Source organism: Cupressus sempervirens, chromosome 1, assembly GCF_028749045.1.
Source record: "Cupressus sempervirens isolate cs-2001-9-10 chromosome 1, ASM2874904v1, whole genome shotgun sequence".
Taxonomy (NCBI): Eukaryota; Viridiplantae; Streptophyta; class Pinopsida; order Cupressales; family Cupressaceae; genus Cupressus; species Cupressus sempervirens.
In genome coordinates, this window is record NC_143118.1 from 590,402,272 (window position 1) to 590,418,264 (window position 15,993).

Consider the following 15,993-nt stretch of genomic DNA (forward strand, 5'->3'; position numbering starts at 1 on the left):
TGAGTTCCTTGATCTTGGGTGAATTTTGCCTTGAGGCAAATTCTTACAAATACAAATAAATATTCCTAATAATGTTCCTAATTACTTATTCATAATTAAAATTTATAAGAAAACATGGAAACACAAAATATATTGGAACAAGTATAATTAAATTAACAAAGAAATATAAGTATTTATGCAAAAATAAAGCATTGATAGTGTCATCGGTTATGCTCATCATATATCCCCCTCCTACTATCAAATTCCCTCATGGTTTTTTTGTCACATCTATATTGATTTATTTAATCTATATTACCAATAAAATATCAATAGTCTAATTCTTGATAAGTGTGTGGAGTTGCATATCCCTAAAATGTGGTCACTCTTTTTATGTAGTTATCTAGATCATCTCCTGCAAACTCAGATGGTGCATCAAGTTGTGGTGAAGATGTGATTATAAAAGGATTTTTGATCTTAGATCATATCCATTAACTTTATTTTTCATCAATTATGACAATCACATGCTTGACCTTTATAATACTCTAGGCTATATTAGTAGGGGATATAGGTTATCTTCTCCTCAATGGTATTGGTAATGAATTGAAAATTTATGTGTCATCAAAGCCCAATATGAAAAATAATTTTGTACATCTATGAATTCCTTGATATTTTAGTGAGTTTCTATTCATAAATTAGAGCAATATTGGTTAGTTTAGAGGTGGCACTAGTATACAAAATAACACCATATATTTAAAAAATTCATCCATGATGTGAGGTTTTAGTCTTCTTGTGCATCTCTATAACTTTCTATCTTTTCTTATCATTCAACTTAATTTTTAAGTAGTTAAAAATATTCATGAATTTTTCTTTCACCAAAATAAAGATTAAGAATGGATTGTAAAGAAAATTACCCAAGAAAAAAACCATGTAAATAAAATCCCACATTCGATTTAGAATATTCATAACACTTCTCACTTAATCCTCCATAAACTTGTGATCATTTTTATATTAATTTTTCCTTTCTAGTACACTACCTAATTTTTTTTTTCTAAAGAATAAATAATTCCCTCAAAAATAAATCATACAATCCACATCATTTCCTCATGTATAGTAAAATAAAGGTTATTTAAGCTATGCCTTCAACTCTTTGTTCAACCTCATTTTTCTCTTTTTCTAACTTTTTCCATTTCTTTCTTCAATTATTTATATTGTTGCTTATTTTTCATGGCCACAAGTGAAATGTATGTAGGTGGTGAAGATGATTTGGATGTCTCATGATCATGTATGATCCCCCTAGTTTGTTTCCCTAATTGCTCTTCCTTTCTTCTTAGTTCTACTTTTAATTTTTTATTTTATCTCATTTTCTTCAATTTGAAGATTTGACTATTTAAGGTATGTTGAGATACTTTGAAAATATGTGCTTTATATATTTCTATCATGCATATTTGAGATATATGTTGTCATTAATGTCAACATATTTCTTTTTTGTGATAGTATTGCAAATTATTTAGTGGAGTAATTGGGTCAATAAGGTTAGTTTATTTCATATTAGATGTTGCAATAGTACACATATGTAGAGGGATGTTTGTAGTTGACCTATTTCAAGTAACATATGTTATAGTAAGATTTGATTTAGTTATGGGAAATTTATCATAGACTCAAGTATTTTGAAGTTTTTGAAGTGTTTGGGAAGAGATAATGTGATAATATTTGGATCAGTGTGAATTGGTGTGACAATATTTCTTGATGAGAAGGTTATGGAATGCTTAAGGCTTGGGATTTTTTCCTTGACATGATATGGTTTTGAGGATCACGATCTATTGTTTTTGGAGTGATGTAGATTACTGATGTTGTTCTTGATAGGTTGTGCATAATCATTTATGAATTATGAGAAAAAGGTGTTTTTTATGTTATTGAGATATTTCATGATGCATTTGATGACCTATGATTTTTTTATCTTATGTTTATGAAAAAGTGTTAGTGTCCATCATGTTCTTTACCAATATGATGACGTAACATGTTGTGATGGATCATAGTGTGATTAATGAGACTTTTGTGTGTTTGAGTATGTTGTTATGGATAATTTATGTCTTAGGAAAAATTAAATGGATCAAATTGTACATTGACTTGTAATGAATAAATATTTTTTAATTAGGTGTTTATGTTGATCCAAACTTGTTTATTTATATGCAAAGTTGATTCTTTGTATAAAAAGGTGTAATCATTTGTATGTGTTAATGCATGAGTGTGTATGTGAATGATGTATTCATCACAATGTGAAAAGGTATGAGTGGAATCTATAAGTGAGGTAAAAAAAATAGTACTTTAATGGGACTGACTCAACATGTTGAAGATGTTATCATATACTTCATAAATAGTGGATTTTTGTCCATAATTGGACTATTGTGCAAGTAAATGTGTAAGGTTGTGAGACTTCCTCTATTTTAATTAAGTAGTAAGCTCTAGATAGTGCACCTAAATGTCTGTTCCTTTCCCTTATATTGCCTTGAATAGGGTATTGTACTTCTAATAGAGTACATAATCTTGTGGGTTTAATATGCAATGTAGATTTTTTCCTTAAAAAAGTTTCCATATTAAAAATATGGGTGTTATTGTGTTCATGTGATGTTTTGATTTTGTAACACATGCTTAACATTCATATATATGGTTTAAATGTTAAGTTTTTCAATTTGGTTAAAGTTTTTTTGGTTTGAGCACAACTAATTCCCCTCCCCCTCCAAATTGTATGGTCTTGTTATATTTCCATCAAGGGCTTCTTATATATCATTTAATTGTTTTATTTATTCCTCCCACTTTTGGATAGTTTTGTCTGCTATTTTTTCAACATCATAAACTACTTTTTTCAGTTCCTCTTCTCTCTTTTTCAAAATTTCATCACATAATTTCATTATTTCCATTCCTCCTCTATTTCTATATCTTGTGTAGATATTGAATTGCTTCTCTCAACTCTATTTCTTCTTCCTTCTTTATCTTCTCAATTTGTGCAAGGGTTTTATGTTATTCTTCTACTGGATCTTTTCCTTCCCTATTTGGAAATTCCTAGGGAGAGTGTGATTCTTAAGGCTCTTCACCTAGTGAAGAAGGTAGTGTATATTGAGGGGGCATGGTTTGTTTAGCACTTCTATATTTTCCTTCAAACCCTTTTAAGGCTTAAACTTCTTCCTATAAAGAACTAATTTTATAAATATGAATTATGATAGGACTACCTTGTTCTTGTGGATAGTCTATAATTGGTGGTCTATTGGGTTCAATAATATTTTTCATCTTATCATGAGAAACATTTTCATCTAATAAATTTAAACATTTTGAGTTTCTTGAATGGTAGAGTCTTGTTTGAGGCAAGGGATCAAGAAACACTATCAGAAATGGGGGTTTAGCCTTGTTCTATATAACCTTCCTTAGTTAAATAGGGTCATCATGTCATATTGAAGTTGGTTCACCATTATGTATTTGAGGACTAGCGGTTGTAGAAGTGGGTAATTTATTCATGATATTTTTATGATTCTCCTACAAACTCTCCTCATTACTCTACTTGATTCCACTAGATCAAATTTGGCCCCCTTTGGATCATACCCTTTCTTTTGATTTTATCTTTTTCATTTTATAAGTCTCATGATAAATTCTTTCCAACCTCTTTCTTACTAATAAAATGCTTCTTAATTATGAGAAGAATAAAGGAATGGTATCTAAATTCTCTTTAATTTTCCTTAACTTTTTCAATCATCAACATTAACTATGAAAATAGGAAGATGAGTAAATTTTAAGTTTTGCATCAATAGATACATGTCCATGTCTCAAGTGGGATAAAAGGAACTTATCCAAACCCATCACCATTCCACACTACCCTTCAAAAGTGAAGAACTTCATCAACCACAAAATGGTTGTTATCCACGACTCTTCTAGAGTCTCTCTACCAAAGCCTTCAATATTGCCCTTATATTTCTACAACTATATAGATTCTCTTTGGTGGCTTATGAAATGCTTCGATTAAGCTATCAAGATTAATATTGCCTTTTAGAAATAGTAACACAAGGAAAGATGACCCAAAAACCATTCCCAAGCTACCCTCGCCAGAGTTACACACAAAAGCTAGCCATATTTAAGAAACCACAAGAAATTATATTGATTCAAATGTAGATATTATGAGAAAATATTCTCTATACATGTTAGGCATAAGGCCTACCTAGTTGTAACCATATAGATTTGAATTAAAATTTACAAGATTAGAAGCTCAGGCTTATAGTGCCAAATTATTGTTGTCTTCTTTCTATTTAGCTTCATTCTAATTTTCCTAAACCTAGATCTCACATTATATAGCTAGCAAGACCACAAGTCAACCTATTAGGCAAATTATTTCAAAATATAGGTCCTACCCCAAAGAAGAAATTAGCAACCTCAAAATCTAGCAAACTAGTATCTGTAGGGACACAAATAGGTCCACACCTAATCCAAGAAGAAATCCCCAAGGCTATGAAAATCATTGATACAACACGTAAGCTTGTCGAAGCCAAATCCACACATTACTCAAGTTGTTAGGAAACAAGTATGCTACAAACAAAGAGTAAGTTAACTCTCGTGTATGAAGGAACTAATTTCTAGGAGCATAGGAATAGGATGCATGATAGGTCCACATTAAGTAGCCAATTGTACAAAAAGGAAGAACAAAAATAGAAAAGGGTCATTCTATGATTAGTAGATAGGAGTAATAATAAATAAAGATTTTTGGTTGATGCAAGATTGACAACGTACCCAAGATGCTCCTTCATCAAATACTTGGGGTAAATAAGGATTGATGTCCACATAAGCAATCCTTGATTATATGATAAGTGTCATAAAGATCCAACTCATCTTGAGAGATCCAAGAACTATCTTCAATTGGTTTATTCTTCCACTGCACTAAGTATTCCTTATAATCTTTTCCTCTAACACTTTTACTAACTCTAGATTCCAAAAATTAGTTAATTCCCTCTGTCTTCCTCTTAGGATAATTTGGTTTATGATATGTCTCTTCATCATATTTATAATGCTCAAATATGTCTAAAATATTGAAAAATAGGTGAAATATCCATATCCTTAGGGAATTCAACTTTAAAAGAATTTCCACTATCATGTTTTGTCAAGATCTTACAAGGTCCAAATTTCTTCACCTTCAACTTGCTATATGTTCCAATAGGAAATCCATTTTTCTTCAAATGTACCATCACCTCACCTCCAACCTCAAAATTCTTATGATTTCTCCTCTTATCTGTTGATTCCTTATACTCTTAATTACTATTATTTAGATTAGCCTTTCTTATTCATGCAATTCCTTCATAAATTCCACAAATTCCTTAGCTTCAGTAATATGTTTTAACTTAGTGTTCAACTTCCTCAACTCTGTAGTTCCTCTAGGACTCATGTCATTCACAATTTCAAAAGGAGTCTTCTTAGTACTTCTATTCACTGAACTATTATATGCAATTTTACTTGTGCCAAGACTAATTTCCAATTAGTAGGTTTGTCTCTAATCAAACATCTCAACAATACCCAAATTTTTGTTTACAACTTTATTTTGTCCATCTCTCTATGGATGAAATGTAGACTAAACTCAAGCTTAGTTTTCAACTTTTTCCAAAGTGTTCTCCAAAAGAACCTTGTAAACCTAGTATCTTTGTCTAAAACAATATTATTAGGCAATCCATGTAGTCTCACAATTTCTTTGAAAATTATATTTTCTGCATGTATTGTCTCTGATGTCTTCTTATAAGGTACGAAATGTGTCATTTTAGAAAATATATCAACTACTACAAAGATAGAATCATTGCCTCTTTAACTTGTAGGTGATCCAAGAACAAAGTCCATACTAATATCTTCCCAATATTTATTAGGAAGAAGCAAAGGTGTATATAATCCCACATTATGACTAGTTCCTTTAGAAAATTGATAAATTATACAACTCTTCACCATATTTAAAACATCCTTATACAATTGCAACCAAAAGTATCTCTCTAAAATCAACTTCATTATTTTATCAATCCCAAATTTTCGTGTAATTCCATCACTATATTTCTCCTGAATGATATTATCTCCCACAGTCCCTCTTGGTATACACAATTGAATTCCCTTAGAAAACATATCTTCCTGAATGAAATAATAAACCCACTTATCTTGCTCATTTGGTATATGATTCTTACAAGCTCTCCAAGGTTCTGCAAAATTAGGGCCAATTTAATATAAGTTCTTCAAATATTCAAATCCAAGCTCTTTATCTCTCATTTATGTTAATGGAACTCTTCTTCTTCTAATTGCATTTTCTACTCTTTTGACTATCCACTTCTATGTTTCAACATGAAAGTAAAGTTCTGCATATACTCAACATGTTTCATATGTCTCTAGTTCAACTTGTTCTAACTTCCCAAATATTGTACAACTTTATGATTAGTGTATAACACAAATTCTCTAAGCATGAAGTGATGTCTCCATTTCTTTAAATCTTGAATAATTGCATAAAACGCCTAATCATAGACTAAATATTTCCTCTTAACATCATTCAATTTATCACTGTACAAAGCTACATGCTTACCTTCTTGACTCAAAACAACTTCAAACCAACTTCCACTAGCATCACAGTCAACTTGAAAAACTTTATTAAAATTAGGCAAAGAAAGCACAAGCAATTTTGTGGTCTTTTGTTTCAATTTTTCAATGATTCTATTTTCTCTATGTGTCCATTTGAACTCCTTTTTGTCACCTCTCATACTCTCTGTCATCACATTACATACTAAACTAAAAGCTTTGATAAACTTCCCATAGAAATTTTCCAATCCATGAAATGATCCAACTTCTTTAGCATTAGGCCAATTAAGAATAATTTTTACCTTCTTAGGATCCATCTTCAATTCATCAGTATAAATAGAAAAAAACATGTATACAAGTTCCTCTTTCATAAATGAACATTTCTTCATATTTATCAACAATTTTTCCTCTTTTATCTTCTACAACACTTGTTTGATATGCATTAGGTGTTTGTCTTTAGTCTTACTATGGATTATATGTCATCAAGGTACACAATCACAAACTTATCCAATAATTTCTTCAAAACCTCATTCATCAACTTCATAAAAGTACTAGGTGCAATAGTTTAACCAAAAGGCATAACCAATCATTCATACGAACCTTCATTAGTGTTAAAAGCAATATTTCATTCATCCCCCTTCTTTGATTCTAATTTGATGATACCCACTCTTGAAATCAAGTTTTGTAAAATACTTTGCTCCACTCAAGTGATCCATAATTCTATCCATCCTAGAAAAATGAATCTTATACTTCATTGTTATTCTATTTATAGCTCTAGAATCAACACACATTCTCCATTCTTCTTAGGTGCCACTGCAATAGGTATTGCACAGGAACTCAAACTTTCTCTAATCAAACCTTTCTCAAGCAATTATTGCACTTGTTTATCCAATTCTTCATTTTCTACATGTGTTAAGCTATGTGGTGCTTTGTTAGGTAAACTAGCTCCATGTATCAATTCCATACAAGGACTAATACTTCTCACAAGAGGTAAACCATTAGGTACATTATTAGAAATTATATATTGAAATTTAGTCAACAAAGATTTAACCTCATGTGTATGATCAAGTTCATCTTGTTTCTTAGTCCTTCTAGGGATCAAAGAAAAACAAACATTTTGTTTCTTCGTGTCTTTCACAAACAGATTTCCCTTAACGAAGCAAACTCTAACTATGGTACAATGATTCTCCTCAGGTTTCTAAATCAAAGACAACATTACTTGCTTCTTCCCACTAGCCCACATAGTATACTAATTCAATCTACCATCATGTAAAGCTTTTCTATCATACTACCAATATCTTCCCAAAAGAATATGAAAATAATCCATAGGCATAATATCACACAAAACTTCATCAGAGTATTTTCAAATCTTGAATTTCACGAGGCATTGTTCACTTACTAGCAATTTGTATTCAACCTTGATCCAAGCAATGTGATAAGGGTTAGGGTGTCTTAATCTCTGCAATTTTAACCTAGATACCAACTCCTCAAATGCTAAATTATCATAACTACCATTGTAAATGATGACCTTGCAAAATTTTATTTCAATTTTGCATCTCGTCTTGAAAATACATTTCCTCAACATTGCTTCCTCATTCACTTGCTCATTCCACAAAGTTCATCTAATCATCAAGTTCTCTCCATTATCAGGTTCATTAGGATGATTAGTATCTTCCCCTTGAATCATAACATTTCTTCTTCTACTCCCTATTTTCTTCCCAGAAAATGTACATTCAAAGGCTTTATGTCCTTCTCCACACTAAAAGAAAGTGCATTTAAACCAAGTTCTATCCTCTCTTTTCCCAATACTATTATTACTAAAGTAACCATAATAATTACCTTTAGTGTAGTTACCTCTTCCTCTGTTAGCACAATCTTCTTTCCATTTTGATTTACTTTTTCATAATGTGTACTATCAGATATGGTACTTTCTCCATAGGATCGTCCTCTACTTTGTTGAAATCTTTCACTTCTTGTCCTTTGTCTATGATCATGTTTCATTGCCAGTATTTCTTCAAATTTCAAGACATACAAATATTCTTCTTTAACACTTTCTATTTTCACAAAACTGATCTCATCTTGTATAGAAGTTCACAAGCCATTCATATATCTAGCAACCTTTTCAACGTCATCATTAACATGTCCAAATCTGATGTCCAATTTGTAGAGTTCCTTAGTATAATCTTTCATATTCATGTCTTTCTTCCTTAAACTTTGCATTCTTCTCAATAAATTAACTTAATAATCAATAGGAAGGAATTTCTTTTCCAACTTACCAACCATCTTCATCCAAGTCTTGATCCTTTCTATCCCTCTTCTTTGTATATTAGTTTGCAAATGTTCTCACCAAAGATAAGTATGTCCTTTCAACTTTTTAACCGCTATCTTTACTTTCCTATCCTTAGGGATACTTTTATAATCAAAATACTTTTCAATATTAGAAATCAAATCCAACAAAGCATAATTATCAAGCCTCCCATAGTAAGTAGAAAGTTCAAAATCAGGTCTTGAATTCTCTCTAGCCAAAGGTTAAATTTTTGTTACCTATCTCGTTCTTCTTCAGGTTCAAGATTAGGTGTTGCTTCTTCTTCTTTATCACTAACAACCTCTAGATGTACTCTTCTTCTCTGGTCTATTTCCATAGCTTCAAGTACAACTACAATTTGTCTCAATGTGTCTATAATAGCATTAGCTACATTTCCTCTACCTCGAACCATTTTGACAATAGTTCTTACAACCACTTCTAATCAAGGTTCTCCATGACTTTAAAACTTCACAAAGAAAGAAATATTTTCTTTGATACCACATGACACAAGGCAGGATGGTCCAAAAACCATTCTGAAGCTACCCTCATTAGAGTTACACATAGAAGCCAACAATATTGAAGAACCCACTATAAATTATGATGCGGGAGCATCCTGGGTTTCCTTGTAATCCTGCACTTTTGTTCATTTTTTAAGTTGTTGCCAAGTTCTAGTTACTATTGAGTGCTAGTTGTTGTGGAGTTCTAGTTACTGTCGAGTGCCAGTTGCTACCAAGTTCTAGTTATTATCGAGTGCTATTTTCCAACATGTGTTGAGTTATCCAGTAATCACAATTTGACTTGTTGTGGAAATTATCTCCTACTTATCTATCAAGTGTGTGTTGAGTTATCCAGTGTGTGCTGAGTGAGCTTGTTATTTGTTGATGCTTGGTTCCTTCTTTAGTCGAGTTGTCTATGTTTTGGTTCTTAGTGGGAGTCGACTTGTATATTTAATTTTGATTATGAATTTAATCATAGGATCTTGTTTAGGGATGATTATTGACCATTTTGATGTTGACCTTTCTATTATGTAATGTTCTAGAATCTTCTATAAGTCATTTTGGCAAGTATAAATAGAGTTATTAGGCTTAGGTTAAGGGAGGGAACTTAGAGGGTTTTGTAGGGGGGATGCATATGTGTCTGGAAATGCAAATTTGAAGCTAGATTGTGGATCTAGAAGTTGTATTTCATATCCGATTGTAACCTAAAAGGCCTTACAGCTGATCTAGAAGTTGTATTTCATATCCGATTGTAACCTAAAAGGCCTTACAGCTGGGCATGTATACTGATTACTTGATGAATCAATAAAACATTTTGTTCTCTCTCTCTCCTTCATGTTGTTCTCTGTTGTCTTCTTTTGTTGTGTTTACACTACAATTTGGTTGAGGATAGTTGGGTGTGCCCTTGGCCCTAGTTCTTTCTTTTCCTCCTTGCACCAAGTGGTATCAAAGCTCGAGGTTCTTCCTTGTGGACATTGGATTGTGTAGAACCCTAAGTGAATTTGGTTGTGAAGTAATACATCTAAGGATTTAGTCTACAACTTGCAAAGGGTTACAATCTTGTAGGAACCTAATTTGTAAATATGGTTTGAGGTAGAGGAAATGTTGATAATGCAATATTAGATACATTGAGACTAATTGCAGCTAGATTAGATGCTATGGAGACAACCCAGAGGAGAGGAGCACATCTTCATGATGTGAGTGATGATGAAGAAATAGCAACAAACCCTAATCCAAAACCTAAAGAAGCTCAAGATGAGGCAAGGTTGTTGAGAGTATTATCTAGCGAAAATTCAAAGCCTATTGTAGAAGTTGTCTGTTATGATGGAAAATTGGATAACAATGTTGTGTTTGATTGGATCTCTAAAATGCAGAAGTTCTTTGAGTATGAAAACACTCCTAATAATAGGAAGGTGAAGATTGTAGTTACTAGGTTAAAAGGACACACCTCACTGTGGTGGGAGCATTTGCAAACTGATAAACAAAGGAGAGGAAGGAGAAGATCAGAACTTGGGTAAAAATGGTGAACAAGGTAAACGAAAAATTTCTTCCTGTTGATTATCAAGTTATCTTGTTGAGAAAGATGCAAAATTTGAGGCAAAGAGACATGACTGTAAAGGAGTATACTGAGGAATTATATAGATTGGACATCAAATCTGGACATGTGGATGATGATGTTAAGAAAATTGGAAGGTACATAAATGGATTGAGATCTAGAATTCAAGATGAGATAAGCTTTGTGAAATTTGAAAGTGTGGGGGAAGGATACCAATATGCCTTGAAAACTGAGGAGATCTTGACAAAGAAGCATGAACAAAGACAAAGAGGTAGAGGTGGTAGATTCCAAAGAGGTAGAGGTAGATTCTATGGAGAAGGTGGTAGATCTAACAATTTTGTACAAGATAAGGGCAAATCTAAATGGAAGAATGATGACAAAGGCAAGACCGAGTGGAACGATTGTGATTCTTATCGAGGAAGAGGTAATTCTTATTCTAGAGGTAGATTTTGTGGTAATTGTTTCATATGTGGTAAAGAAGGGCATGGATCCTTTTAATGTAGATCTTCTGAAAGTGGGCAAGGTAACATAAATGTTGTGATTCAAGGACACATCGAGGATTCACTAAGTGGACCTGAGGTTGGAGAAAATTTGATGGTGAGAAGAACCTATCCTAAGGAGAAGTCTTTTCAAAACCAAATGTAAGGTGGCTAGAAAATGTTGCAATGTAATCATTAACAATGGAAGTTCTACAAATCTAGCATTACAAGAGCTGGTTACAAAGTTGTAGTTATTGAGGCTAAAGCATCCTAAAACCTACCATATTTCATGCAACAAAGATGAGCATAAGATATTTTTAAGTGAACAATGTATTGTGAAGTTCAAGATTGGACATTACTTTGATGAAGTTATATGCACGATATTAGCCTATGGATTGTTGTCATATTTTATTGAGTAGACCTTGGCAATATGATAGATATGCTATACATGATGGAAGATGGAATTAATATAATCTTTGGGTGAATGAGAAAAAGCAAATATTGTTGCCTTTGATTGAAAGTCCAGATGAGGTTAATTGTACTACTATGAAAATTTGCATGGTCAATGGGAAACAATTTGAAAAAGAAATGAAAAGGAACCAAGTTTGTTTTGCTATAATTCCTAGAGAATTGAGTTTGGGTAGTAATGATCGAGTAACAATAGAAGCTAGTAATGACCACATGACAGTAGAAACTAGTAGAAGTTGAGTACCAGCAGAAATTGAAACTTTACTAAATGAATACAAGGATGTTGTTGCAGAAGATATTCTTGATGGTTTACCACCAGTAAGGAGTAGAAGTCATCGTATGGATCTGATTCCTAGAGCTAGTTTGCCAAATAAAGCACTATATAGATTGACACCTATAGAGAATGAACTTAACAGACAAGTTCATGGGCTATTGCAAAAAGGTTTGATCAGAGAAAGTTTGAGTCCATGTGTTGTACCTTCTGTATTGGCACCTAAGAAGAATGGAGAATGGAGAATGTGTATTGATTCTAGAGCTATCAACAAGATCATAGTGAAATATAGGTTTCCTATGCTAAGGATGGATGACATAATGGATTGTTTAAATGGAGCAATGCATTTTACCAAGATTGATTTAAAAGGTGACTATCATCAGATTAGAATTAGAGAAGGTGAGGAATGGAAGTCTGTTTTCAAGAAAAAAGATGGTTTGTATGAATGGTTGGTTATGCCTTTTGGTTTGACTAATACATCTAGTACTTTCATGAGGTTAATGAATGAAGCTCTGAAAAGATTCTTAGGAGAGTTTGTGATTGTTTATTTGGATGATATTTTGATATTCAGTAAGACTAAGGAAGAACATCTTGAGCATGTTAGACAAGTATTGCACAGATTGAAAGAAGAGAAGTTGATGATTAATCTGAAAAACTGTTCTTTTATGCAAGAAGAGATTGTATATTTGGGATTTATGATTTCAGCTCATGGTTTGAAGATGGATCCTGAGAAGGTTAAAATAATTTTGGAGTGGTCTACACCTGAGAATGTGGGTGAGGTAAGATCATTTCATGGTTTGGCTAGTTTTTACAAGAAGTTTATAAGGAATTTCAATTCTATTTGTAATGCTATGACTGAGACAATGAGAGGAGATAAAAAGGAATTCAAGTGGACACATGGAGCTAATAATAGTTTTGAGACTTTGAAATAAAAGGTTGCTGAGTTGCTTGTATTGGCTTTACCTGATTTCAATAAGGTATTTCAAGTTGAATGTGATGCTAGTGGTAGTGCAATAGGAGTTGTATTGAGTCAAGAAGGTAAGCCTTTTTCTTTCTTTAGTGAGAAGCTGAATGATGCTAAAAGGAAGTATTTTTTGTATGATCAAGAGTTTTATGTTATTATTTAAACTTTGAAGAAGTGGAGACATTGTTTGATTCCTAAGGAGTTTGTGTTGTATATTGATCATAAAGCTTTACAGTACTTGGAAAGTCAACATAAATTGAGTTAGAGCAATATGAAGTGGGTTGAGTACTTGTAGAGTTTCACATTTGTTATCAAGCATAAGAGTGAAGTTACTAACAAATTTGTTGATGCATTGAGTAGAAGACATTCTTTACTGACTAAGTTGAAGGTTGAAGTTCTTGGTTTCAATGAAATGAAAGAGTTGTATGATACTGATCTTGATTTTTCTAAGGTGTGGAGAGAGTGCAGAGCACCAAATCTAACAGATCACATAAGTTAGTATGATGAATATTTATTCAAGAAAGTATGTTGTTCAAAGGTATTTAGTTATGTATCCCTAGAAGTTCTATAAGAGTTAAATTGATTAAAGAAAAGCACAGTGGTGGATTGGCTAGACATTTTGGAATTGATAAGACATTGAGTTTGCTGAAGGAGAAGTATTATTGGCCACAAATGTATAAGGATGTTCAAAAATTTGTGAAGAGTTGTAGAGTTTGTCAAGTTGCAAAAGGAGTAAGTCAGAATACTGGTTTGTATACACCTATTGTTGTTCTTAAGAAACCTTGGAGTGACATCAGTATGGATTTTGATCTTGGATTGCCTAAAATAGTGAAGGGGTATGATTCTATATTTTTTGTTGTTGGTAGATTTTATAAAATGGCTCATTTCATATCATGTAAGAAGACATTAGATGTTGAGCATGTTGTTAAACTTTTCTTTAAAGAGATTGTGAGATTGCATGGATTACCAAGAAGTATTATTTCTAACAAAGATAGTAAGTTTTTTGGTTATTTTTGGAAGAATTTGTGGAAGAAGATGGGTGCTGAATTAAGGTTTAGTTGTATATTCCATTTGCAGACAGATGGACAGACAAAGGTTGTGAATAGAAGCTTGGGTAATTTGTTGAGATGTCTAGTTTGAGATAAGCCAAGTAATTGGGAGATGGTATTGGCACAAGCTGAGTTTGCATATAATAATTCTATGAATAGGAGTATAGGGAAAACACCTTTTGAGATTGTTATAGGAATGCAACCTAGAGGAGTATCATATTTGAGGGATGTTGTTGGTGAAGAAAAGAGAAGTGCTGCAGGGGAAGAATTTGTTGATTTTATGGAGTCTTTGCATAAGAAAATATAGTTGAGGTTGTAAAAAAGTAATCAGAAGTATAAGGAGAATGTTGATAAGTCTAGAAGACATCATGTTTTTCAAGTTGGTGATGAGGTGCTGGTTCATTTGAAGAAAGGAATATTTCTTGTTGGAACATACAGTAAGCTGAAGATGAAGAAGTTTGGACCTTATAAGATCTTGAAGAAGTTTGACAGTGGTGTTGCTTATGAAGTTGAGTTACTTGAAGACATGGATATATCTCCTATATTCAATGTTGTTGATTTATATAAGTATCATGAGTCAGATGATGAAGTTGTTGTATCAGATGATTATCCTAAGAAGCAGATTGAAGAAGTTGAAAAGGTATTGGATCAAAGAGTTGGTAAGAGCACAAGAGGAAAAGATTACTATGAGTATTTGGTGAAGTGGAGGAATAGAAAAATTGAAGATACTAAATGGATTTCTCAATCTGAGTTGGATTCAGCTCAAGTTGTGACACTTGCATGATTAAGGAGAATCACTTCGTCCAACCCTAGTTGTTTGATGTAGGAGCACCTTGGGTTTCCTTGTAATCTTACTCTTTTGTTCATTTTGCCAATTGTTACTAAGTTCCAATTATTGTTGAGTTCCATTTGCTATCGAGTTCTACTTACTACCAAGTACCAATTGCTATCGAGTTTCAGTTACTATCGAGTGCTAGTTTCCAGTGTGTGTTGAGTGAGCTTATTATTTGTTGTTGCTTAGTTCCTTCTTTAGCTTAGTTGTCTATGTTTTGGTTCTTAGTGGGAACCGACTTGCATATTTAATCTCGATCATGAATTTAATGGTAGGATCTTGTTTAGGGATGAGTTTTGACCATTTTGAGCTCAACCTTTCTATTATGTAATGTTCTAGAATCTTTTATAAGCCATTTTGGCAATTATAAATAGAGTACTTAGGCTTAGGTTAAGGGAGGGAACTTAGAGGGTTTTGAAGGGGGAATGCATATGTGTCTAGAAATGTGAATTTGAAGCTTTATCGTGGATCTGGAAGTTGTATTTTGTATCTGGTCGTAACCCAAAAGGCCTTACAACTAGGCATGTATACCAATTACTTGATGAATCAATAAAATATTTTGTTCTCTCTCTCCTTGGTGTTGTTCTCTATTGTTTGCTTCTATTGTGTTTACTCTGCAAGGTGGTTGAGGATAGTTGGGTGTCCCTTGGCCCTAGTTATTTCTTTTCCCCCTTACACCAAATTATATTGATTCAAATGTAGATATGATGAGATAATCTTCTCTATACATGCCATGCATAAGGCTTACCCAGTAGTAGCAATATAGATTCAAATTACAACCGTGAGCTTAGAAGCTTGGGCATATAGAGAGAAATTCTTGTTATCTTCTTTCTATCTAACTTCATTCTACTTTTTTCCTTAACCAAGATCTCAAATTATATAACTAGCAAGATCACAAGTTGACCTGTTAGGAAAATTATTACAAAATATAGGTCTTGCCCTGAAGAAGAAATTAACAACCTCAAAATCTAGCAAACTAGCATTTGTGAGGACACATATAGGTCCACACGTTATCCAA